The 25,204-nt window shown below is 37.3% G+C and overlaps 1 protein-coding gene across 3 annotated transcripts in view; it reads left to right on the top strand.

Annotated features, from left to right (window-relative positions):
- Positions 1–25,204, top strand: part of PKD2L1 (polycystin 2 like 1, transient receptor potential cation channel) — a 144,009-nt gene that overhangs the window by 21,725 nt on the left and 97,080 nt on the right. The window lies entirely within an intron of this gene.

Below are 25,204 nucleotides of genomic sequence, written 5' to 3' on the forward strand. Positions count from 1 at the left end.
ACACTAGGCGTTGTGGACATTTTTAAAAACCAAAACATGATTCTGCCCTAAAGACATTTATAACCTAGTGAGGTGATAATATAAGAATGTAATTGAATAAGGTATTAAATTGCGACAAACTGCCTATAAATCATACGGGTTGATTTAGAGGTTTTCTGAAGAAGGCAGAATTTGAACTTCAAAGAAGGGATGAGATTTCAATAGGCAGCCAAATTCCTGCCCTCTTAATCACAGGTGGTGAACTCAGGAGGGTGCCCGGGCCTCCTACTCACATGTCTCTGAGTTGCTGTCCCTCTGTCCTACTAGAGAGGAAAGGTCACCTCAGTCACAGTGCAGGGGTCCTCAGAGGGCCCCCAACTTACTCCACATGGCCCCCTCTTCTGCTTTAGCATCCATCTCACCTTTCCTCAGAGCTCCCCAGGGACAATGGTCTTTCTTGGTTTTCTTTGCTTTATCCTTACTTCTCTTGCTTCAGAACCCTCTCTGGCTAGATCTACACTGGCAAACTGAACTGGAAAATAAAGGATTGTTAGGTTAATTCACTACCTAGCTTATTCAGGCCAGATGGTTGAGGGGTCCTCACCTGAATATTTTGACTGGGTGATTTTGTTGTCCACTTGGACTCTTCTAGGCCTTTATTTGGGATTCTTTATTGTGACATGAGTTTGGTCAGTTTTGACTCCTACACAAACAACTTTAGGTCCTTCACTCTCTCTTCTCCCCCTCCTCAAGTTTTTTGAAGTATAACGGACGAATTAAAATTGTACATATTTAAGGTGTGCAACTTTGTTGTGAGAGCAATTAAGATGATATCAATTTTGAAGTTTATATAACCTTAAACTCCTCTCATCTTTTCCAAATCCTAGGTGTGGAGTTTCCTCTCGGTAGCCTCAAATCAAGGGTTCCATGTAAAAATGAACTACATTTGCATGATTTCTCTAAATATGAATTATATTACATTATTCAATAACTTTTAATATTATAATATGAAAATAAGATGTTCTTAGGTCTCTTGGAATTTTATACCAGCAGCTGATATTTTGAAGCATGGACAAATATAACCAAATGTAATCATCTTCTACCCTAGTTTATCTTCTGAAGTTGTGTGCTTGATAATGGTCTTTTAGACCTAAAACTGTGGCAATTAAGGCATAGGGTATAAAAGCAATATCCTGAATACTCTGAGTGATACTACTCTTTTAAATTACTATTAATATCCTCATGCTGTGCTATATTGTTTAATCTCTGTTTAAAACTTTGATAGTGGCACCTATGCTTTGTTGTACTTTTTTTCTGAGAAAACATGGAAATGTTAATTTGTCTATATATTTAATTGGCAAAAACTTAATGGCCTATAATATGTCAAGCCCTGTGTAAGACTCTCAATTATAGTGATAGAAGAGGCTGTCAGCACATGGATTGTCTTCTGGAAGACACAGACTAGTAAACATTCAAAAATGTTAAAAGAGAGAAATGCATGGAGCACTATGAAAGCATAGAGGCTATATACTTAAAACAAAACGAAACAACACACCAAACAGAAACAAAAAATCAGGCAGAAGATGCAGAAAGTCTCCCTAGAATATGCAAAGACATGGTTGAGTCTAAAAAAAAAAAGAGTAAGAGTTCATCAATCGTGATGGAGAGGAGAGGGGTTCCACATAGAAGGAATAACATAAGGTTTTACAAATCTGTGAAACAACAGGGTACATTTGGAGAACAATAATTAGTCCATTGTGGCTGGAGTGTGTGTGGCATGAAGATACTAGAAGGAAAGCCAGAGAAATCAGATAGAATGCAAGTAGGGAAGGGCCTTCTACTAGGGAGTTTGGATTTTATTATGAAGGCAGTTGGAAACCATCAAAGGGGGTTAAGCTGATGTGTGATATAAAATTTGTATATCAGAAGGATTATTTTTTGGCAGTGATGAAAGATGGCTTAGAGACAGAGGCAATTTAGGGCCAGTTGCAGAAATGTAGGTGAGAAGAGACAAAGACTGAACTATAGCAGTGAATAAAAGAGGATGGAATTAGGTGTCTGTTTAGTATGACAGACTGCTAGTGACTGAGTATTTGCTTGGCAATTCATACTCATTAAGTATTCAAGATTCATTTGTTAATATGTAATCCATTGTTCTCCAGAGTATTTTTAAAAATCTATTATTAAAGTTGATGTGAGGACATTAATATTTAGGTACAAGCATCCTTTTTGATTTAACCAGGCAGCCCCCCCCAAAAAAACTCCACTCTATAAACAAAATAAAAATACTATTAGAAATATTTCCTATATATATGTTAAAAAGTAAATTTCTTTAATATGTAAAGAGCTATTACAAAGCATTAGGATGAAAATAAAAAGTCCTATTTAAAAATGGCTAATTCATATGAATAAGCTCTTCAAAAATTAAGAAATAAAAATATCCAAAAAGCAGATGAAAATATTTGGCTTTACTAATTATAAGAGAAAAGACAGAATAAAACAATGAGATACTGCCTTTATTCATCAAATTGGCAAAGGTGTAAAAATATGAGATTCACGACGGATAAATGTGTTGTGTTTTGTCAAATGGTCATTTTATATACTCCTGGTAGGAATGTGAACTAATCTAATACTTTGGAGAACAATATGATAACATGAATTTAAAACTTTAGTCATATTAATATATGTTAACCCGATCACTCCACCTTTAGGGATTTAGCCTAAGGAACTAATCAGGTAATATTTATCAGGATATTCATATCAAGGATATTCATATTCAAATTAGTATAAATAATAGCTTTAGTAGAACCCTTTTGGAGTGTCTACCCCGTTCATAATGACTGCTTTTATGGGCTATCTGACCCCCCCATGGGGGCCCTCCAGCAGTGGATTTTGTGCCACGTGGCATCATTCCTCTCCACACCCAAGACAACTACGTTGGCATTCACCCTAGCTGAGCCAATCAGGTTTCCTTCCCTGGGAATCTGGATGAAAGAGAGAATGAGAAAGGAGATAGTAATCTGTCAAATTGAGCTTCTCATTGTGTCCTGAATATTCCATGTATTTTTTTTTTCCGAAAGAAGAATGCTGAGCGCAGAAAGAAACTTGGTATAGCAAAATGCTTTCTAAAATAGATGACTTAGAGAATCTAGAGGTTCTGTAATAGTGCGTAGAAGGGGCCAAGATGTTTGTACAACCAAAAAGGACTACATCAACTTAAATAAGTGATACCTGGCTGAGACAGGTTAGTGTTGAGTAACAACTTGTGGCTATGATCCTCTTTCACAGTACAGGACCGCGACTCAGACTGCTCTGTCTTTGTAGAGGAAGTGTAGACAGGAAGTAATTAGTAACCCAGGGGTCCTGGTTAACCCATGTCTTTTTACTTTACTGTTCCATTTCCATTGGTTTTTCAAGGATGCGAAGAGGGGAAGAAATATGCAAGACTGCGAAAGAAAAATTGATAGAGAATACTCATGTGTATGGTGTATTAGTTTCCTAGGACTGCTTTAATGAAGTACCATAAACAGAGAGGCTTAAAACAACAAAAATGTGTTCTCTCACAGTTCAGGAGGCAGAAGTCCAAAATTAAGGTGTCAGCAGGACACCTTGGGGGCTCACAGGAAAAATCTGTTCCAAGCTGGGTTTTGTTGTTGTTAGTTTCTGGGGTTGTCCGCAATCCTTGACATTGCTTAGCTGCAGAGGCAGCACTCCAGTCTCTGCCTCGGTCCTCCTGTGGTACGCTCCTGTGGGTCTGTGTCTCTTCTACTCCTTTCAAGGATACCAGTCATATTGGATGAAGAGCCTACCCTACTTCCGTATGACTTCATCTTAACTAATTATGTCTACAATGACCCTATTTCTAAACAGGGTCCTATTCTAAGATAGAGGAGGTTAAGACATCAACATATCTTTTTGGGTTTACAATGAAACCCATAACACATGGTATAGATAGCTTTAAACCTGTAACTCCAACAAATCTTGTATTCTTATTCAGATGTTGTTATAATCTCAGATTTTAACACATAGGACCCTTTCACTTGGTGGTCAAATCCCACACATCAGATGTTGAAACAAAAGTTCGATGATTCCAGAGCCTGCATTTTGCACATTGAACCCCTTTACATTGAGCCATTTGATTTATTTTGAGAACTCTTCATTTATTTCCCAGAGGGGTAGCTCCTTGGCTGATGGAGGGAGAGTGCAGTTGATGGGTCAGCTGTCCTGCATACAGACTTTAAATTAATACGTTCCACATCTCCTTTATTCCCTCTGTTGTACCTGGTATTTGCCAGTTAAAATCTTCTCCAGGATTCAGTATGACTGGTCAGCCCCTTGGCTGCATCACCCACCACATGTACGAGGACTTTTGGCAGTAGCTTCCTCTCCTTTATCCATTCCCTAACTTCCAAATAATGGTTAAAATCTTTCATTTGCTTATGGGCTCCCTCATTATTTTCACCACTGTAAGTTTTACTTATTTATATGTTATATCGTCGCCATTATTTTAATGAGTGGTCCCAATAGGGAAAAGGGCAAACTGCATGTGTTCAATCGGCCGTCTAAACCTTGTGGCTATATGTACTTTTTTGATAGATATCACCAGATTGCATTTCCTTTCCACTATTTGTGCTGCTCGATTCTTTTCCTTGTTTTATTGCATTGGCTAAACTTGAATATAATGTTGGTAGTAGAAGTGAGCCTCTTTATCGTATTTTAATGGAAATGCTTTTAACATTTCACATGAAATATAATTTTTGTTGTAGGTACATATCCTTTATGAGACTGAGAAATTTTCCTAATATTCCTGCTGCTCTTTTCCGGAAGCTAGATGCTATGTTGAGAGCATAGTCAAGCAGCCCTATGGGAGGGTCAGTGTGGCCTCAGCCAGAATCCGTTTTCCAGCTCTGTTAGTGAGCCATCTTCAGAGACTGGACTAAACCACACCTTCAGCTGGCTGTGGACTAACCATTCCTGACTGCAGACTTTTGAGAAACCCTCAGCTAGAACCACCTAGCTGAGCTGCTCCAAATTTCTGACCCACAGAAACTGTGAGAACACGAATGTTTTTTATTACATTTATTGGGGTAACATTGATTAATAACATTATATAAATCTCAGGTGTTCAGCTTTATAATACGACACCTGTATTCTCTATTGTGTGCTCACCACCCAAAGTCTAATCACCTTCAGTCACCATGTAGTTGACCCCTTTTACCTCCCTCCCCCTCCCCCACCCCCTTTTCCCCTCTGGTAACCTCCATTCTATTGTCTGTATCTATGAGGGGTTTTTTTGTTGTTGTTTTTGTTTTATATCCCATATGAGTGAAATCGTACTATTCTTGTCCTTTTCCATCTGACTTATTTCACTTAGCATAATACTCTGAAGATCCATCCATGTTGTCACAAATGGCAATATTTCATCTTTTTATGGGTGAGTAGTGTTCCGTTGTATATATGTACTGTATCTTCTTTGTTCAGTCAGCCATTGAAGGATACTTGGGTTGTTTCCATGTCTTGGCTATTGTAAATAAGAACATAAATATTGATTGTTGAGTTAAACTGTTAAGCTTTTGGGTGATTTATTATGCAATAATGGATAATTAATATAGGGAGTTTTTGTAGAGGCTTTATTAGATTAAGGAATTTTCCAACTATTCCTAGGTTTACAAGGGATTTTTTTAAAATTATGAATTGATATTGAGTTTTATTCTATGCATTTTATCTATCTAGTGAATGAACATTTTTCTTTAATAATGCAAATATGAATTATATTGGTTGAGTTTTTAATGTTTAACCAAGCTTGCATTCCTAGGATACACCCAACCTGGTCATATTGTATTGTCACTTTTGTACATTATTAGATTTAGTTTTCTAACACTCTACTGCATTAGGATTTTTACATCTATGTATTGAGAATGGCCTATAATTTTCCTTTCTTATAAAGTCCTTGTCAAGTTTTGGTATCAGGATTTTGCTAGCTTCACAATAGAAGTTGAGGAGTGATTTATCTTTTTCTGTAGCCTGGATTGGTTTATGTAAGGTGAACTTGGCCCTTGAATATATGTTAGAACTCACTGGTAAACTATGTGGTCCTGATTTCTTTTGGAAAATGTTAAACTATTGCTTCAATGACTTAATGGTTATAGAATTATTCAGGGTTTTTATTTATCCTTGAGCCAGTCTTATAATTTTTCAGTAAGTTACAATTTTTTCTGGACACTGGTTCATTTCATGCAAGTTTTCAAAGTTGTTGATATATAGTTTTTCATAACATACCATTAGCATCTACTTAATCTCTGTCATATTTATAGTGTTCTCATTTTTATACTTATTACTATTTGGATCCCCCCTCTCTTTTCTTGATCAATCTTGCCAGAGGTTTTCAAATTTTACTAGTTTTTTTCTTTCTAAAAATCAAATTTTGGTTTTGTTCATCTTCTGTGTTGTATGATTTTCTTAAGTTAATAAGCACCACGAATTAGAACAGAGCTCAGCACATAGAAAATGCTATATAAAGCATAATTTTTTAATTTTATTTTTATTATCTCCTTCCTGTTATTTACCTTCTTTGGATGTATTACGTTTTCCCTTTCCTAACTTCTTAAGTCGTATGCCATTTTGTTCTCATTCTTGGCTCGCTTGCTCTGGGGGAAGCCAATTACCACGTTGGGGGCACACTCAAGCCACCCTATCCTGGTCATCTTCTTTTACAAAGCATTTAAGTTATAAATTTCCTTTCTGGTACTGCTTTAGCTGTATTATATATATGCAATATATTTATGTCACTCAATTGTAAAGAAGTTTAGAATTGAAGTTTAGAAGTTTAGAAGTTTAGAAGAATGAGTTTTTTCATTCTAAAAGAATACATACGTTGTAATGTTGGGTATCTTCTAGATACGTCCACTAGATAAAATTGTGAAATACGTTGTTCAGAATTGTTAAACCTTCCTGATGAATTGATCTTCTTTCTCTCAAATAATGCTTTTTCCTTTAAAATTTATTTTGTCTGTTATTAATATAGCTAACCAGATTGTTGTTATTGTTAGTGTTTGCTTGGTATGTCTTTTTCCATTCTTTTACTTAAAAATGTTCTGTGTCCTGTCTTTCTTATAAACTCCATTGAGATAGATTTATTTTAAATCAATCTATGTTTGCTTTGAATGGGACCACTTAATTCATTTATGTTTATTGTGATTACTGACATGTTTGAATTTCCTCCTGCCTTTTTTTGTGTGTGATTTCATTTCTATTTGCCTCAACACCCTCTCATGTATCTTTGCATGCCTTCTTTTAAAGTGATTGAATTTTTAAAAAAATTTTTATTTCCCACGAATAACTTGGAAGTTATGTACACTCTTCTTTTAGTGTTTACCCTTGAACTTTTATTATCCATATTCAACTTTTCAAAGGGAACAGGAAAGAGATATTAGGTAAAAACTAAGGCAATATTAATAATGTGTGAACTTTAGCAAATAATAATATATCAGCATTGATTTTTAATTGTAACAAATATAATATAAATTCTACTAATGTAAGATGATGATAATAGAGAAAACCGAGTGTGGGGTGTATGGGAACTCTAAACTATTTTTACATCTTTTCTGTAAATCTAAGACTGTTCTAAAATATAAAATCTAAAAAATGAAGGAATGATAAATACACATACAGTAGAATAAAAAATTTGAATTTATACAATTGAGAAGCTTGATCCAGAACTTCCACTTCTATTAGTATAGCCGACTAATACCTCGAGCAACTCTTGCATTGAAAACATCTAAATATGCTGGATAGAATTTTTTTTTTTCCAAGTCAAGTTGTTGTCCTTTCAGTCTTAGTTGTGGAGTTCAGGTCCAGGTTCAGGTCTCAGCTTCAGGACCAGTTGCCATTGCTAGTTGCACGGGGCTGTCAGGGGGCACAGCCCACCATCCCTTGCGGGAGGTGAACCGGCAACCTTGTGGTTGAGAGGATACACTCCAACCAAGTGAGCCATCTGGGAGCTCAGCAGCAGCTCAGCTCAAGTGCCATGTTCAATCTTAGTTGCAGGGGGCACAGCCCACCATTTCTTGTGGGACACGAGGAATTGAACCGGCAACCTTGTGGTTGAGAGCCAACTGGCCCATGTGGGAATCGAACCGGCAGCCTTTGGAGTTAGGAGCACGGAGCTCTAACTGCCTGAGCCACCAGGCCGGCCCAAATATTTTTTAAAATATCTGTTTTTATGAATTTGATGAGCTGACAAGATAATAAGGAATACTCTTGAGATGAAACCAATAATTAAATAAGGGAAAGCAGTAACCCAAAAAGATAAGTTGAGCATAAAGCCAGCTTTTTCCCTGAACGCATTTGATAAACCTGAATTCTGAAGCTGTGCATAAAATTTTATGATAATAATACCTGCTTAATGATTTGAACTTTTATTAATGTGAAATGTTCCTTTCTGTCTGATTTAAAGTTTTTAGCCTTGAAGTCTATTTTCATCTTATATTAATAGTAGTTAAGTTTTTGGGGAGTCAAAAGTTACATGAGAAAAAAAAAGTTACATGAGGATGTTTGACGTGCCTTTTTTTCCATACGTGGTCCCGGAGAGCTATACAGGCTGCCGCCAGCGTCACATGTGGTGTCTCAATATACTCTGATCCCCCTAGCTATCTTGACTCAGGTATGAAAAAGTCCTTTCTTCCTTTAGTTCAGCCATGACAGGGTCCTTAAATAACACACAAACAAACAAACTTTAATTTCAAAAACTTTAAGGAGTTAAAATTTGAAACCACAGAAATAAATGAATTTAGAGAAGATAGAACTCATAGAAGTGACTGAAATATATTGAGCAATTCCTATGATCCTATAAAAGGGTTTACATGAATTAAGTCATTTAATTCTCACAATTCTGTGAGGGATGCGGTATTATTACTGCCCTCATTTCTGGGTGAAGAAGCGGAGGCTTAGAACGGCAAGGTAAGTTGCCCAGGTGTATACAGTAGCTAAGTGGCAAGCTAGCATTTGAACCTCGGTGTGTCTTACTCCAGAGCTTATTATTTTTACCACAATGCTGTACTGTCTAGCAAAACCAAATTCTACTCTATAGATAGCCTTGGCTACTTTATAGGATCCTCAGTTTTTATTTCCCACTCCCTGTCTCAGTTTTGAAGGGGTTTACTTCCCACTTTCAGTCTTAATAACTTCTCACTAAAGTTATCCATTCAACATTCTCTGGGGTGTTGGAATTTAAGACCTTATACCTGTAACCTGCGTTGTATTTAGTGGCCAGAACGCAGGCGGGCCAGTCATATTGAGAAGCTTTTCTAGGATCTGCATCCTTGAGCTATTTCACAACTTCTCATTTGAACTTACAGATTCTTGAGAAGATCCAAGCATTTTCACAAAAAGCTTTATGAAAAAATATGTATAAGCTATGGAAAAGAGATTAAGAAAGCGGTAGGATGATATAAGCACTGCCCTTTTTAAGGTAGGTACTTGTAAGTTGAGGTTTTCTTATGTAGGCATTATTTCAAGCAGTCATATTTGTGTCACTATTGGGTTCACACATGAAGCTTGAGACAGAGAACTTTGACAAGGATCAGAAAAGAACAATGTTAGAAAGTATGAGAAGTAGCAGTGGTGTTAAGATGGTCTAATAACAAATTTATTACTGACTATAGAAAAGGCAATTTAATGATTCCCTTGAGGACCAAGGGAAAACAGACAGCAGCTGCTTTAGGAAGGATTTAGGTTGGCTATTGGTGAAGGAGGAATTTGTCTCTGTGAGTCTGCAAATGATGTAGGGGATTTTGGAGTGAGTGAGTCCCGGGATCTTGTCTCGTGAGACCGAAGAATGGAAACACGGACCCAGGAGAGGCAAAGAGTTTTAAAAAGAGGAGAGTTTATTGAAAGCAAAGGGTCAGAGCTCCTGAGCGGTAGGGGGTCCCGAACGAGGGTGTCCAGTGACTGAGGCAAAAGCTCTTACTTTTATACCTTCCCTTGCCTATTTGGGAAAGGGGAGCTGGCGCCTTCTAATGAAATTCGTCTACCAGGTTTGGTCCGCTTGCCTATCCTGAAGGAATTAGCAAAATAACCCACTCTTATCTATCAGACCTGCTCCATTTGTCAGGCCAAAAGGAATTTTATGATTAACCTCAAGGCATTTGTTACATTATGTCCTGGAATGAAAGAATGATATCCTAAAACCTGGAGTTTTAGGATATGGCTGTCTTTGTTTATTCCACCAGGGACCTCCCTGTCTACCTAGGGACATGCTAACTAACCTGTCTCATTGGGAGGACCTTTCTGACAACTGAAAGTTATTGGATGCTGCAATTCTTTTTTATTAAAAATGGTAGGGGAGAAATGGTGGAATCTTCTCTGGAGATATTTAAGAAGAGAACAGGCTGCTGTCTTTCCAGCCTGCTTGAAAGTAGTTCATTTATTCATTCAACACATATTTAATAAGTGCCTGTGATGTGCTATATGCCGTTTTATGCACAAGGGAGACAGCTGTGAAGAAGACAGAAGCTAACTTTTGTTGTCATAGAGTTTACAAGGCAGAGATGGTGGTAACTTGGGAGATAAATAATGAACAAATTTTTAAAAATTCAGATACTATGTGCTAAGAAAAAAGACAACAGGAAATGATGAGAGGCCAACGTTAGATTTTGTGGTCATGTAAGGCCTTTCTGAGGAAGGTGATATATGAGGTGAGACCTGAAAAACAGAAAGGAACCATGTGGTATAGATCTAGGGAAGAGCATTCCCCATGAATGGAACAGTATATGCAAAGGTCGGTTTATGGAGCAAAAAGACCTGTCTGGCTGAAGCATCATAAGCAAAGAGGGGAGAATAGTTGGAGATCAGGTCAAAGAAGTAGAATAACCTCGATTAGAAAGAGTCTTCAAGATGTTTGGATTTTATTCTAAGGGCCACGGGAAGATATATGAGGTTTTAAGCAAGGAAGTATATGGTTTATATTTTAGAAAAATATATTCTGGTGTCTATGTGAAAAATGGATTAGAGGGGTAATAAAACAGAGCAGGGAGAACCATTTAGGAGGTTACTGTAACCCAGGTAAGAGGTGATGGTGGTTTAGCCAAGAGTGGTACCATGTTTCCCCCAAAATAAGACTGGGTCTTATATTAATTTTTGCTCCAAAAAATGCACTAGGGCTTATGTTCAGGGGATGTCATCTTGAAAAATCATGCTAGGGCTTATTTTCTGGTTAGGTCTTATTTTCAGGGAAACACGGTAGCAGTGGACATAAAGAGAAGTGGATATGGTTCTATGATCTCTCAAAGGAAATGTATTTCTATTATCCACCCCCCAAAAAAACCAAATAATGTAGATATGCGACAAGCATGAACATTTCACTTTTAGTGCCCGGGACTTCACAATGACTTGTACACTTACATTGTTTGGGGATAGGAAAAGCATTCTTTGAAAGCACTAATGAAATCAGTGTCATACTGGTGTTATGGGATGGTCTGATGGAAATGCTTTGTACATGGACAATGGCTCTTCTTGTTTATCCTCTGAAGTCACACCATGCTTATTAGAGATAAGGCTAGAAAGATAATTTAGAGTGATCATGCAGAACGGTATGCAAGGCTGAGGGAACCATATTTTATTTTGTAGGTGGAATCATTGAAGGTTTTTCTGAACAGAGGAATAACATGATTAAAAACTTTTATAAAAATATTAATTTGGTGAAGAATGGATCAAAGAGGAGAGATTCTGGAGATAAGAGAATCACCTACAAAACTGTTGCAGTTATCCAGGCAAGGAGTAACACTTCTAAGAAGCATTTAGACTAGGGTAGAGATAAAAGGATTGGAAAGGAAGGGACTGATGAGATGAGAAACATTTTGGAGGCTGACTCAATCAACAGAACTTACAAGTGGAACTGATTGGAATTAGTAAGTGGAACAGAAGTAGTCAAAGGTTGTTTCTGTGATTTTGAATCTGGATGAAGAGGATGCTATTAAGAGAAAGTAGTACAGAAAAGGAGATGGTTTGGGGCAAGCGGAAATAGGATACATCTGTTTCACAACAAGGTGAATTATACTGAACACATCTAAAGTATACATTTAAAAATAGCTAAGATGGTAAATGTTGTTATTTTTTTACACAATTCCAAAAAAGAGGAAATAAAAGAAAGAGTAATGAAGGCATCAATTCTGTGTCAGCAACAATCTGCTAAGAGACAGGATGGAGAGAGAGAAGAATACCTTAATTTGGTGAATTGTGGGACAAGTCAAGGAGACAGATGGCAACCATTCAGCTTAAGTCCTACAAGAGTGAAATGTGATGTCTAGTGACCCTGTGAGCCTATTCATAACACAGCCAGGAGATTCTCTGGATTTTATTTTACTCTGGACTCCTAAAGAAATATGTTTTATACTTTTTAAAAAGGAGCACCAAGTAATACACAAAGTTGTCCCCACCCAACTGCTCATACCTCTCTGCTGTGTGCTAGGGGAGGAGTGATGAAATTACACCTCACCTCTGGCTATCAACAGCTTCTCACCTGACCATTGTCTTTACTGTTTAGCCACCTAGGTTTCCTGAGTACCAGCCTGGATGGATGCTGTGAAAGTGTTTTATTGCTGTGTTTCTCAACAGTCGTGGTTATCCCTTCCTCACTAGTCATTCTCTAGTCTCTCTCTCTCTCTCTCTCTTTTTTTTTTTTTACCTTTTTAAAATTATAATTGGCGAATATAATTCTAAGACATTTAAAATGTAAATTCTGATGATTTGATAAGTGTATACTTGTGAATGGCTTTCTCCCATCTAGTTAATTAACACCTCCATCACTTCACATATTTATTTTTTTTTTCTTTTGGTAAGAACATTTAAGTTCTACTCTCTTAGCAAATTGTGGTTATACAATACTGTGTCCTCAACTTCTATCCCTCCCCAGCTTCCCATACTGTTTTCCAAACAATCACTGATCTACTTTCTGTCACTATAAATTAGTTTACATTTTCTAGAATTTTTTATCAATGGAATTGTACAACATGTACTCTTTTTCTCTGGGTTATTTCATACAGTATGTTTTTGAGATTCTCACGTGTTGTTCATTTATCAACAGTTGATTTCTTTTTATTGCTCAGTAGTATTCCATTGAATGAATAGACCCGATTTTGTTTAAGCATTCATCTGTTAATGGCCATATGAATTGTTCCCAGTTTTCAGCTATTACAAAGAAAGCTGCTGTAAATGTTTGGTATAATTCTTTGTATGGACATATACTTTCATTTATTTTGAGTAAATACTTAGAAATGAAATGTCTGGTTCATATCATATGGTAGGTGTATGCTTACCATTTTAAGAAACTACCAAACATTTCCAAAGTGATTTTATCGTTTTACATTTCTACTGGCTGTATTTGGGACACTGACAACACCACATGCTGCTGCTAGTGGGGATACAAACTGGTATGGCCACTTTGGAAGATAATTTGGCACTTGCTTACAAAACTAAACATAGTCTCACCATCCAATCAAGCAATCATGCTCCTTGGTATTTACCCAAAGGAAATGAAAACTTATGTCCGTACAAAAATGTGTACATGAATATTTATAGCAGCTTTGTTCATATTTGCCAAAACTTGGAAGCAACCAAGATGTCCTTCAGTAAGAGAATAGGTAAGTAAACTGTAGTACATCTAGGCAATGGAATATTATTCAGTGTTAAAAAGAAATGAGCTATCAAGCCACTGAGGAAACTTAAATGTATATTACTAAGTGAAAGAAGCCAATCTGAAAAGGTTGCATACTGTGTGATTCCAACTCTATGACATTCTGGAAAAGGCAAAACTATGGAGACTAAGATCAGTGATTGGCAGAGGTTGTGGGGAGAGGTGAATAGCCAGAGCACAGAGGATTTTTAGGGCAATGAAACTACTCTGCATGATACCATAATGATGGATACATGTCATAATACGTTTGTCCAAACCCAGAGAATGCAAAACCCCCCAGAGTGAACCCTAGTGTAAGCTATGGACTTTGGGTGATGACGGTGTGTCAGTGTAGGTCCTTCAGTTGTGACAAATGTACTACTCTGGTGGGGGATGTTGATAATAGGAGAGGCTATACATGTGTTAGGACAATGGGTTTGTGGGAAATCTCTGTACCTTCTTTGTAATTTTGCTCTAAAACTGCTCTAAAAAATAAAGTATTTATTTTAATAAAGTATCATGTAAAAGCTCGAAGACGAGCTATACTGGTATTAGAAATAGAAATAGATATGGATAGAGGTGGATTTCCCATAAGGCTAAGTTAGGCCCCTTGCATTGCCATATGTTTTTGTAAAATTTACAAAAAAATAAGACATTTTTGTATTCTTAATGAGGGCTCCCCATATTGTATTAGCTACAGGATCCATAAATCTGGATGAGTCTAAGATATAGGGGGTTCCTGACCCATATTACTCTTCTCATCCTGAGTGTTCTTTTTGTAACTAGCTAGAGAATACCTTTCATAGGAAAGTGGGATTTGGGTTCTAATGAAAAGTTTTAAACATCTGTATTCCCGATAGTTGGGATCTCTCACAACAAAGAGAGTATAAATCTCTCATCTGTTTATTGAGGTTCTTATTTTATCTTCAATATTTGTCACTTTCTTTTTAAATCTGTCTCACTTCTTTTTGGCTTTTAAATCTCTCTGTGTTTCACCTTCTGTTTCTCTTATGCATTATCTATTGTGTTTATTCACTCTAGTGTTCCTGGTCATTTAGTTTTTATTTCTGAATTTTTAAGTTTCTAATTCTTTCATGAGTTCTGTCATTTTATTTCTGACTTTTTTGATATCAGATTTCTAATATTCTTTTATGTCTTGTGTCATTTTTAAATGTTTTTCTGTTTGTTTTGAAGCAGAATATAACAGTTTAAATCTATTTCTGGTATGCTTTCGCTGTCTGTAGAAGTGTTATTCTGCCTTTTATATTTCTTTTCCATAGAATAACCTTTATTGGATTTAACCTTAATACTTTTCTGCTGTTAATTTTTAATGTGCTGTTTTTTTTTCTTGAACTTTCAGGTGATATGAGTATAGTGTTTAAAAATATGGTGGCTTGCTTTCTGCAAATCCCCCCCACCCCCTACTTGATCCAGACCTTTTCTTTCCTTGGCTCTATTATCCTAATCCTGCTCAATTTTGACTCTACACCCAGAAGTTTCTCAGTGTGTGGCCGTGTCTTGGAATGGAGCCTTTGGCTGGTCAGTTTCAAGAGTTTATAGGGGCTAGACTGCTCTAGCCACTTCAGATTTTAGCATGGGCCCCCATGCATTCATCCACTAATAGGATTAGGCCAGACTCCTCCAGTTTAATCTCTTGTTCTCAGTGTTCTCAGACTGACTCACCTCACTTTCCTATTGGCTATTTGGGGGTTTTCCAGTTTTGGGATCTGTTAGATGTCTTGTTACTTCCTCTGCTTTTTCCCACACAGATGCTGAAATTATGCAGATGTTATGGCTGTTGGTGATTTGCTCTCACCTGCTTGTATGTGGGGTTCATGGAGATGCCTTGTCAATTAATTTTGCAAAATGTAGTCCATGGATTTTGGTTTTACTATCTGTTGTTCTCTTCGTTTTTATGTGGGAATCTGGAGAGATTAAGTAACTATGCTGCCCTCATTTTTTTGTTTTGTGTTTGATTTAAAAAAAAATGTACAAAAATGACACATTCTAGTTGTTTTTTTAAAAATTCAGAGCTATATAAAATAAAAAGACAATGCTTTCCTTTCCTCAGTCCCATTCCCATGAGGTATTTACTGTTAAAAGTTAGGTATATGTCTTTCCAAACATTTTTCTACCATAGGTATATCATATATATATGATATGTCATATATATATATATCATATATGTATAAAATAGGGAAAAAACATTTTTCCTACCACTTTACTATCTACATTTTTATTACAATTTGTTTTTCCTTCTTAATGATACGTTGGGAATATCGCTAGGAACTAATATAGTCTGATAGTTCTTGCTGTTGGTCACCATTGCCAGGTGGCTAGTTCTCTCAGGAAGGATACAAACTGCTTCTGGTTGTTTTGAAATAAGCATTCAAATAGTGTTAAGGTCCACCACAAAATAATTGATAGTATTTGTCTGCAGTTTGAGAGATTTGGGTACTCAGGACCATTGGGCAAAGACCTCCATGAACTCTAGGCTGCTTTGCTCTAAGAAAATTCTGTTTGGGTGACAGTCCAGGCTAGAGTCTCCCTCTGAGCTGGGCTTAATCAATGCGATTTTTCCTTTCCTGCAACGGAGTATGAGATTTTGTCTTGGACCAAAGAAGAAGGAGACTATTGAATTCCACTGATGAAACTCTAATATGGCAGGGTGACCAGAGCGTTCATAAAGTGAAGCTCTGCCACGACTGGACCAACATTGAGTAAGTCATTCGACCTTTCTGGGCTCAAAGAAAAATGTTATTTGTCTAGAAGATTGTTTCAAAATGCATTATAACTTAATTTTAGAAAATAAAAGAAGAGATATAGGGCATGTACTTTCCAGTTCCATTTGGTAAGCATCAGTCCTTTTTTATCTTATACCCAGTCTGGTACTAGGGAACTATGAATCTGTTGGGTCATAAATTCTTTGCCCAAACAGACAGGAGAAAATACTGAATAGAAGTATGATTAGTAAGTTCCTTAAGGTATAGATGGGCTTACTCAATAAATTGTGCTTTTATTTCCTGGAGAACTCACTGACACAGAATAGATTCTCACTACATTTGTTGCTATTGAATTGAGAAAGGGAAACTGAGCTCACAGAATCCTGCAAGGACTGAGTCTCCTTAAAACACATTTTTCCTTTCCAAATCTTGTATAAATGAGGCACCATTGATCTTTGGGAGAACTTTTTAAAAAGACAGATGACTGGGCCCCTCCCCAAATTTATGAATCAGAGTTTCTTGGAGTAGAAGCTGGGAATCTATCTTTAAAACAGTTCCCCTGGTGATTTTGTTGATCAGCCAGGTTTGGGAACTATTGGATTAAATGATCCCAAGATGAACTGCTTGGGCTAAGGGATAACTTTCTTAATTGCAATGGGCCTGATTTGGGATGCTAAGAAAGCCCTATCAGGCAGAAAGAACCTTCTTTCTTCCTTAGCCTCTCTCTCCTACTTCTTTATTATTATTAATTTTTCAATTACAGTTGACATACAATATTATATTAGTTTTAGGTATGCCACATAGTGGTTAGACATTTATATACTTTATGAAATGATCACCCTGGTAAGTCTAGTACCCATATAACACCATATGTAGTTATTACAATATTAGTGACTATCTTCCCTATGCTGTTCTTTACACCTCCCGATTCCCTTGTGCCCCTCCCCTGTTCCGTCTCCTGGCTGCCACCATCTTTCCCACACTAAATCTGCTGTAAATAACACTTAAAACAGCAGCGCCACATTGTGGACAAAAACCATACGACACTGTCCTAATGGATCACGGGGGCTGCAGTTGCCACTTTGTCCTGCAGAGTGCGGCACTGCCTTAGATTTTTAGGTGAGGAAGTTTTCCTTACCTATGTGGATGATCTCAGTAAACATCCCCTGGGAGAAAGCATGAGATGGAACATTTCTGCCAGATCAGAAATCAAAAACCTCCACGTTTAGAAATATAAAACGTCCACGTTTTGAAACTAGAATAAACTGGGGAAGAGACCAAGTGCATTGGCAGGCATAAGCCTTTTACTGAGGTTAAAAGCCAGTCTCTGAGACAGTCTTGGTCAGGGTAAGATTATACAGGTGGTCTGCAAGTCAGTGTGTGACTTTATAAAGACATGTCTATTTGGGGTAGTACCAGATGTCACACGTCTTGAAAAGAGTTATTTTTTTATACAGTACACATGAGTCAGGCATTAATTAATAGACCAGACCTCTTGTGATATTTCTACCCAATGACACGTTGGATTTATGTTGGTGGAGCATTTGGGTCACTATAGTATTGTTTTGATTATGCATCTTTTGATTGGGTCCCACCTGGCCAAGGCTCTCTCTGTCTGTCTTTCTGTCTCTCTCTCTCTCTCTCTCTCTCACACACACACACACACTCATTTTTCACTTTTCTGATATTTGTACCTGGATGCTTTTTCAATGGCCTAATCATGCTTAGTGATCCACCTAAATGAATACAGTTAGAAAGAGGATGTATTAAAGGTTCTATAAATCCACCAGTCCACCTGATTTCGTTCTCTTCCTGTTTTCCAATAACGAACTGCATGTAGGCCCCAACGTTGGGAGGGAGCACCCAGAAGGATGCACGCCTTTGCAGATTTGCATAAAATTTCCTGGAAGATGGAGGCACGGCTTCGTTTCTCCGCTTAGAGTCTTCTAGCTGCTTGGTTTTCTGCACTAGAGTTACACTGGTAGCCGGGATCACATGGTTTCGTGTAATGGTTTCTTCCTGGTTTTGATTGCTCTGATATGTTTGCTGTCTCCCTCACTAGGCTGTAAGCCCTTTGACTGCAGGCTCCATGCCTCGATCTCTTACATCCTTTGCACACTCACTTCCCACGTTGTTGGAAGTCCACTATGGGCTCAATACAAATAATTAGATTGACAGGTTGAATAATGAGGAGAGGTGTTTTCAAAGAGTGAGCAGGAAAGGAAAACCAAGAGAGAGAAAGGGATAAAAAAATAATGTTTCTAAAAGACAGACTTAACTGACCAGTGAAAGGAAGTAGTTGATAAAAGAAAAATGGAAGAGTAGGTCTAATCAACATCTATGTGAAGGGAGGAAATTAGAGTCTAGCTTTTTTTCAAAAAATGGAAATGCTATTAAGGATAATAATAACCCCTGCGGAGATAGTCATGGTCTAAATAGGAAGAACTAAAAATTTCCTCACTGATTGAAGACAAAAATGAATGCAACAGTTTCTTTCTGTGAAAGAAATTTGTAATTTTGGAATGAGTTCGGGTTGATAGATGAGTCTATAAATTTAATACAATAGGCCAAGCTTAAAATCCTCCCTGAATGCTACAATTAAAAGTTGAGTACCAAAACCATTTTTATATCTTGCTTTATTGTTCTGTAAAGTTGAGCCAGTTTAAGTGTCCACTAAGATTGAAAAGAATTCTGCTTTAGCTTCTTAGATACAGTAAATAAAAGAGCATAGCCTTGCATTTCTGACACTCAATCTCATTAGTGATGTACATTTTCCAGAGAACCTTGTTTAGTATGTTTTAACGCTTATGAATATTTAGAATTTAGAAAGGACTAAGATTTATTCAGATAATAACATACTTGGAAATGGATGTTTTATTTTTCATTTGCTTTTTAATTGCACATATACTCGAAAGAATACATCTAGAATGTTTTAAAGCAAAACTCAGAATTTTATCACTTCACTTATATCTGTTTTTTACTTTATTTTTAGATTTTTTCTTAATGGGGGATTGGAAGAGTTTTTCAGGGTCTTCCAAACCAGGCCATTGACAAGTAACTCCTTTATCCCTGCCTCTTTAATAAATGTGTTCTTGAACGTCAGCCCATGACTTTTTAAATGTCTTCTAAGCTTGGCTCTAGTCTCCTTAAAATGTCCTGCTCTCCTGGGCACCTACCACTTTAAAAGTCTTCAGTCTGCTGAGCTCATCTCCTCGAGTGTCTGCTCTGTCTTGGGCATCTGCGTCTTTCAGAATCTTCTCTTTAAATGCCGATCTTATCCTGGGCCTTGGCCCCTTTATTTTTTAAAAACAAAACTCAAAATTTTATCAATTTGCTGATGTCTATTTCTTATTTAAATAATTGCTCTTCTCTCTCTGAAGTGATTGTTTTGGTGGAAGCGTTTCATATTGTTTGAGGGGAAAATAATCCATTGATTTTAGTGATATAAATGTAAAATGGCTGGGGTCTGGGTCAGTGATTTGGCCACAGTTGTAAAGAAGAATAAATAAACCTAAAAACAGTAAAATCTTGGAATACAGCATACTGGTTAATTGGGTTTCTGATTAACTATGGGTTATAATGAGAAGACACTTTTTGTTTGAAATTTCTAAATTGCCTCAGTGTGTTTTCTTGCTTTAATAAGTAGTCTAATGAACATAATTAAATCTTCTCTTACTGATTCAGCATCCTACAATGCCTCAGGATCATTACTCTGAACATAACATATAATTCTGTACTGTACTGTAGCTACAGACGGTATAGGAGTTTAAGATGACTCCTGAACATTTCTATACTTTAAAAAATATAAATCTCTGAACTGTGCATTTCACTCTATGTAAATTCACCTTAATTAATTAAATAGGTAAATAAATGCCTATTCCATATCATAGAGGAACAGACTATTCAATCCAGAAGAGACTTTTGATATTATGAAATTCAATGCCGTAATTTAACAGATCAGAAAACTAAGACGCAGAAAATAATAAGCAGGGTTAGTACAGCTCCACTACAATCAATATCTCCTGATTGCAAATCCAGTGGCCTGTGGACTCTGCTATTCTGCAACTTTCAGATGACTTGGGATTCTTGTCATTTGTCTCCCTTCCTCCATAAAAGTGGAGTCCATTCTCAAAATTGGTTATTTGGGATTTCTTATTAAATGAATGTAAGCTCCACTAAAATGTAAGCTCCCTAGGGTGAGGGTATTTTATCTGATAAAATACCCTGATGTCTTTCTGATGTCTTCTCAACATGTAGAACTGTGTCTGCCTCTTAGAAGGCCCTCACTAAATGTTTGTTGAATGAAAAAATGAGATGAAATTGGAATATTTAGTATATACAAGCTAACCTGATTTCGAGTTCATGGGCTACATATAGCTCTATGTTAATCTACTCAGCATTCATTAAGTACACAGATTATAGGTTAGAATCATATGATCAAAACTTTGATATGTAGTTAGAAAAAGAAAGGAAAAGGATAAGTATTAAATAGTTGTGGTAAAACGTCATGAACTTTTGTCTCATTTTGTCTACCTCAGTTTCAAATACCAAGTGAGGAACCCAAATACGAAACTGTAAAAACACTCTTCAGATGGTCAAGTGAATCAACAAAATAGAATGTCACAACTCAGCGTTGCAAAGCTGTTTGTTAAATATGAATTCTACATAATATTTAAGCACATTTCTTTAAACAAAGCAAACAAAACCATCAAAACTAGAAAAAACAGAAAATTCTTGAACACTGGACACTGTACTTATTGTCAGATATGCCTTTTGACTCTCAAAATTAGTGAGTTTACTCAAATCATCTGAAAAGTGCTTCAGTATTAAGAAATACCTCAGAAACAAACCCAAGAATAAATGAATTACAAAAACCCTCTTCTTAAGGACTAGCTTAAAATTTAACGGTGTAAACATCTAAGGTTGTGTGCATACACAGGTGTATTTAGACTTGGTTTTAATAAGACAAAATCTACAAAACTAGACCCAATGTGGTATTACCGTTCTTTTCCAGGAAATACTTTTGGATGCCAGAATTCTTTGGATTTCTTTTTTTCTTGAATCACCACTAAACCATAAGTTCCTTGAAATCAAGGATAATGCCTAATATAATACATACACATTTATAACTGCAGTTCTTGGCACAATGGTGGAAAATAAAAGGAACTTTAAAAGTCTTTGTTGAATGAATGAAGTTAAAACTTAACTGGAGTAGAAGACATGGGTAAAGATGAAAGGAAATGAAGACTTGTCTTTTTAGAGCTCCAGTCCTGGGTATTTTTGAGTTTGCCTCTAAACCCCTTAATCCTCATTATCATGAATATCCACTGGGAACAGAGCTTTGTGAGGAACACATACAACTACAAATGTTTTCTGCCAAAGTACATTGAAAGGACAGCTTTCCTATAGCTTCTTTATTCTGAATTTTGCCTACTTTCTGAAGTAACATGCCTAGTAATACGAGTCTTATATGTGCCATGAAATATTGCTTTCTGGATAGAAGTTTAACTTTCTGCATTCTCTGCATTCAGTTTTCTATTCCAATCACCTTTAACCTCTTCTGAACCAGAAGTCATGTGGTGGGAGGGATCACAAGTTTGTGAAAATGACGGGACATAGAGAATGTAGAGAAGAGAAGATGCTGCCCCATCCCTTTAAAGGGGGCAGATTCGACCTCTAGGAAGCAGAGGCACTGAGAACGGGCTAGCTGCCCAAAGTACATGAAGGGTGCAGCCTTCTCACTGAAGTGCTATTAGAGTCCAAGGTCCCTGAGAGGTCAGTTTGCAACCTCAGAGGTCAGGGCTATTGTGAGGGTCTGCTTTTTTGTACTTAAGGCTTGGGATGGCATTTTTCATGCCAATGTTCCTTGGTCTTACGAGTCTAGAAATTTCAAGATCAGGGACGGAATCAGTAGTTTAACTTCCCATTTTTCTAGTTAGCAAATGGGCTGAATGTATAAACCTCCAGTAGTAAATGGCATTTTAAGTTAATGTTTATTAACCCTGAGGAAAGGAAGTGTCACCTTGGATTTTTATCGTTGATTTTAAAGTTTTAAGCATTTCACACAAATGGTTGTATCAGTTCTCCCAACCTCCCTGTAACTAGAGAAAGGGGAAGAATGATAATATAGCACAAATCAATTCCCTGAACAGAAAAAAAAAAAGGTTTAGCTAACTATTAAGCCCACTTTCTCAGCTATGAGAGGTTTTGTTGTTGTTGTTTTTAAATACGCTTTACTCTCTCCACTGGATAGCTTCTTTGCAGAGGAGAGGTTGAGAAGCACAGAATAATATCATAAAATTTCTCAACTTTAGCTTTATCTTCTTGCTATCTGAGTGACGTCTTTAACAAAATGTGTGAGAGGTGGAGTTCCGCTGGTTAACTAAGTCCTGACAGTAAATCCTTTGATTTTCTTTGAAACTGGGGATTAGAGCTGACCTAAGGTAAAATGACGAAATAATCCGAGTTATCTAGCCTCCTCCCCTCCCACTTGCAGGCACTCGCCCTGGGGACCACCTCGTTAGCCCTGAACCTACAAGTGATCACCTCATCAAGGGCTTGACTGCACTCCCAGTCTATGCTTTCTCGTTTTTTTTTAACTCAAGTTCTTTGTTTTATTCTCTCTGGAGCATAAATTGTTTTTATGGATGACAATTACCTAACTTGAGAAATTAATGAATGAGCTGCTTACGTTTGCTAAACCCATTTTCTCTTTCTACTTTCACAGTAATTCACGTTAGCTCTTGTCTACCACTGTGTTGACACTGGTTATCATTGACCCCCATTGTTGGAGATCTCCGAAGCATGGGGCACTGTTGACTCCTTCTGTCTTAAACATTCTTTCCTAAAACCACACTCCATTTTCTCATGGATGCCCTCCTACCCAGAACTCTCTGGCCACTCCTCAGTCTCCTTTGTCAGCTGCTACACCTCTGCACAACCCTTACATGTTACCTCTTCTTATTCGGTACCTTCTAATTAGGCTATCTCATAGACTGCATTGTTTTAATGGCCTTCCCTATGCACATGACTCCCACATCTGTCTAGTCCACCTCTCTTTCTTGAGTTGTAGACTTGTCTCTCCAAATGCTTCTGGGACATTTTTCCTTGGATGTTTCGCAGGTACCTGTAACTCAGCATTGTCAAAACTCATCCTGGAAACTTCTCCTTCCTCCTCCATATTTCCAACTCCGTGAATACCACCATCAACCCATTTGCTTGCAACCAAAAATATCATTTAACCAACAAATTGTTTTTAAACACCGTTATGGGTCACATATTATGCTAGAGCATGTATACGTGGGTGAAGATGTTAAATAAGATTGGCCCCAGCCCTTGGGTTACATATAAAACCCAAGTGGGAAAGCAGACAATAAATTGTGGCACAAATAACTAATTAGTTATAGTTGCTATAAGCAGCACGGAGGAAAAGACAAGGAATCATTTCTGACCCTTCCTCCTTCCTACATTGAGTATCAGCTGTCAATTCTCTCTCCCCTATCAATTCAAATTCCCAAATATCTCTTCAGTTTGTCCTCTCTTCTCCATGCCACTGTCACCAATATCTCTCACTTGAACTATTGAAATGGCTTCCTGACTAGTTTTCCTCTGCTTACCCTTGTGCCTGCTGTCTATTTACCACACTGTATCCATAGTGATCTCTTAAAAATGCAAGCCCTCATGTCACTTCTTTTGGAGCAAAAATTAATATAAGACCCGGTATTATAGTGTATTATATTATACCCGATCTTATAGTAAGATAAGACTGGGTCTTATATTAATTTTTGCTCCAAAAGACGCATTAGAGATGATTGTCCGGCTAGGTCTTATTTTTGGGGAAACACGGTAGAGTCAGGGGATGAGAGGCATTCTGCCCCACACGTGACTAGGGAGACAGAACATCTTTATACAACAGATGAAAGTTGATGGGTGGTAGGTTAGACTTTCAAACCAGAAGGGCTTTAATCATTGATTGATTAACGCATTCACTAAACAACATTCATTGAGCACCTACATGACAAACACTAGTAGGCACTGGGACACACCAGTAAGTGGGACATAGGTTCTCAGGGCTCACAGCCCAGAGGGGGAGACATACAAGTGATGAGTCAATTTCAGTATAGTATTTCAAGAGCTAAGAGGGCACCCAGCACAGAGGAAAGGCACCCAAGACAGATGTGGGATTGAAGGAGCTTCTTGGAGGAGGTGACATCTGAGCTGTGATTCAGAGGATAATGAAAAAGTAGCTAGGTAAGAAAGGAGGGAAGGGCATTCCAGGCAGGAGGTGAGGAATCTGCTTCACACCCATGGAAGGATCCAGCAGTTGAGGTGCCAGGGAGCTCAGTGACTTCTCCAAGGTACAAGGCAGAGGAGAGACCAGACCCAAATGTCAGCAGGGAACCTGAGTGAGGAAGAAACCTAGCTTAAACCTCAGCCAGGAGGTGTGCTTCTGGTAATGGGATGTAAGAGGGCAGGAAGCAATGGGCCTGAGGATGAGAGCAGGGCCTCTTCTTCTAAGGGTAAGAGTGGCCTCGGAAGCAGAAGAAATGGGAATGGATGAGGGAGAGACTGAAATCCAACATAAGGTGAGCCAGACCTTGAAAGTTCTTCCTTACTGGGCGACCAGGACCACTAGGGTTTGGTGACTCTGAAGTACAGAAGTCTTCATAATATAGTATAATATAATATAATATAATATAATATAATATAATATAATATAATATAATATAATATAATATAGTATAGTATAATATAATATAAAACACCAGGTCTTATATAACATAAGACCTGGCCTTATATGAATTTTTGCTCCAAAAGACGCTTTAGAGCTGAT

The sequence above is a fragment of the Rhinolophus hipposideros genome (genome assembly GCF_964194185.1).
Source record: "Rhinolophus hipposideros genome assembly, chromosome: 15".
Classification (NCBI taxonomy): domain Eukaryota; kingdom Metazoa; phylum Chordata; class Mammalia; order Chiroptera; family Rhinolophidae; genus Rhinolophus; species Rhinolophus hipposideros.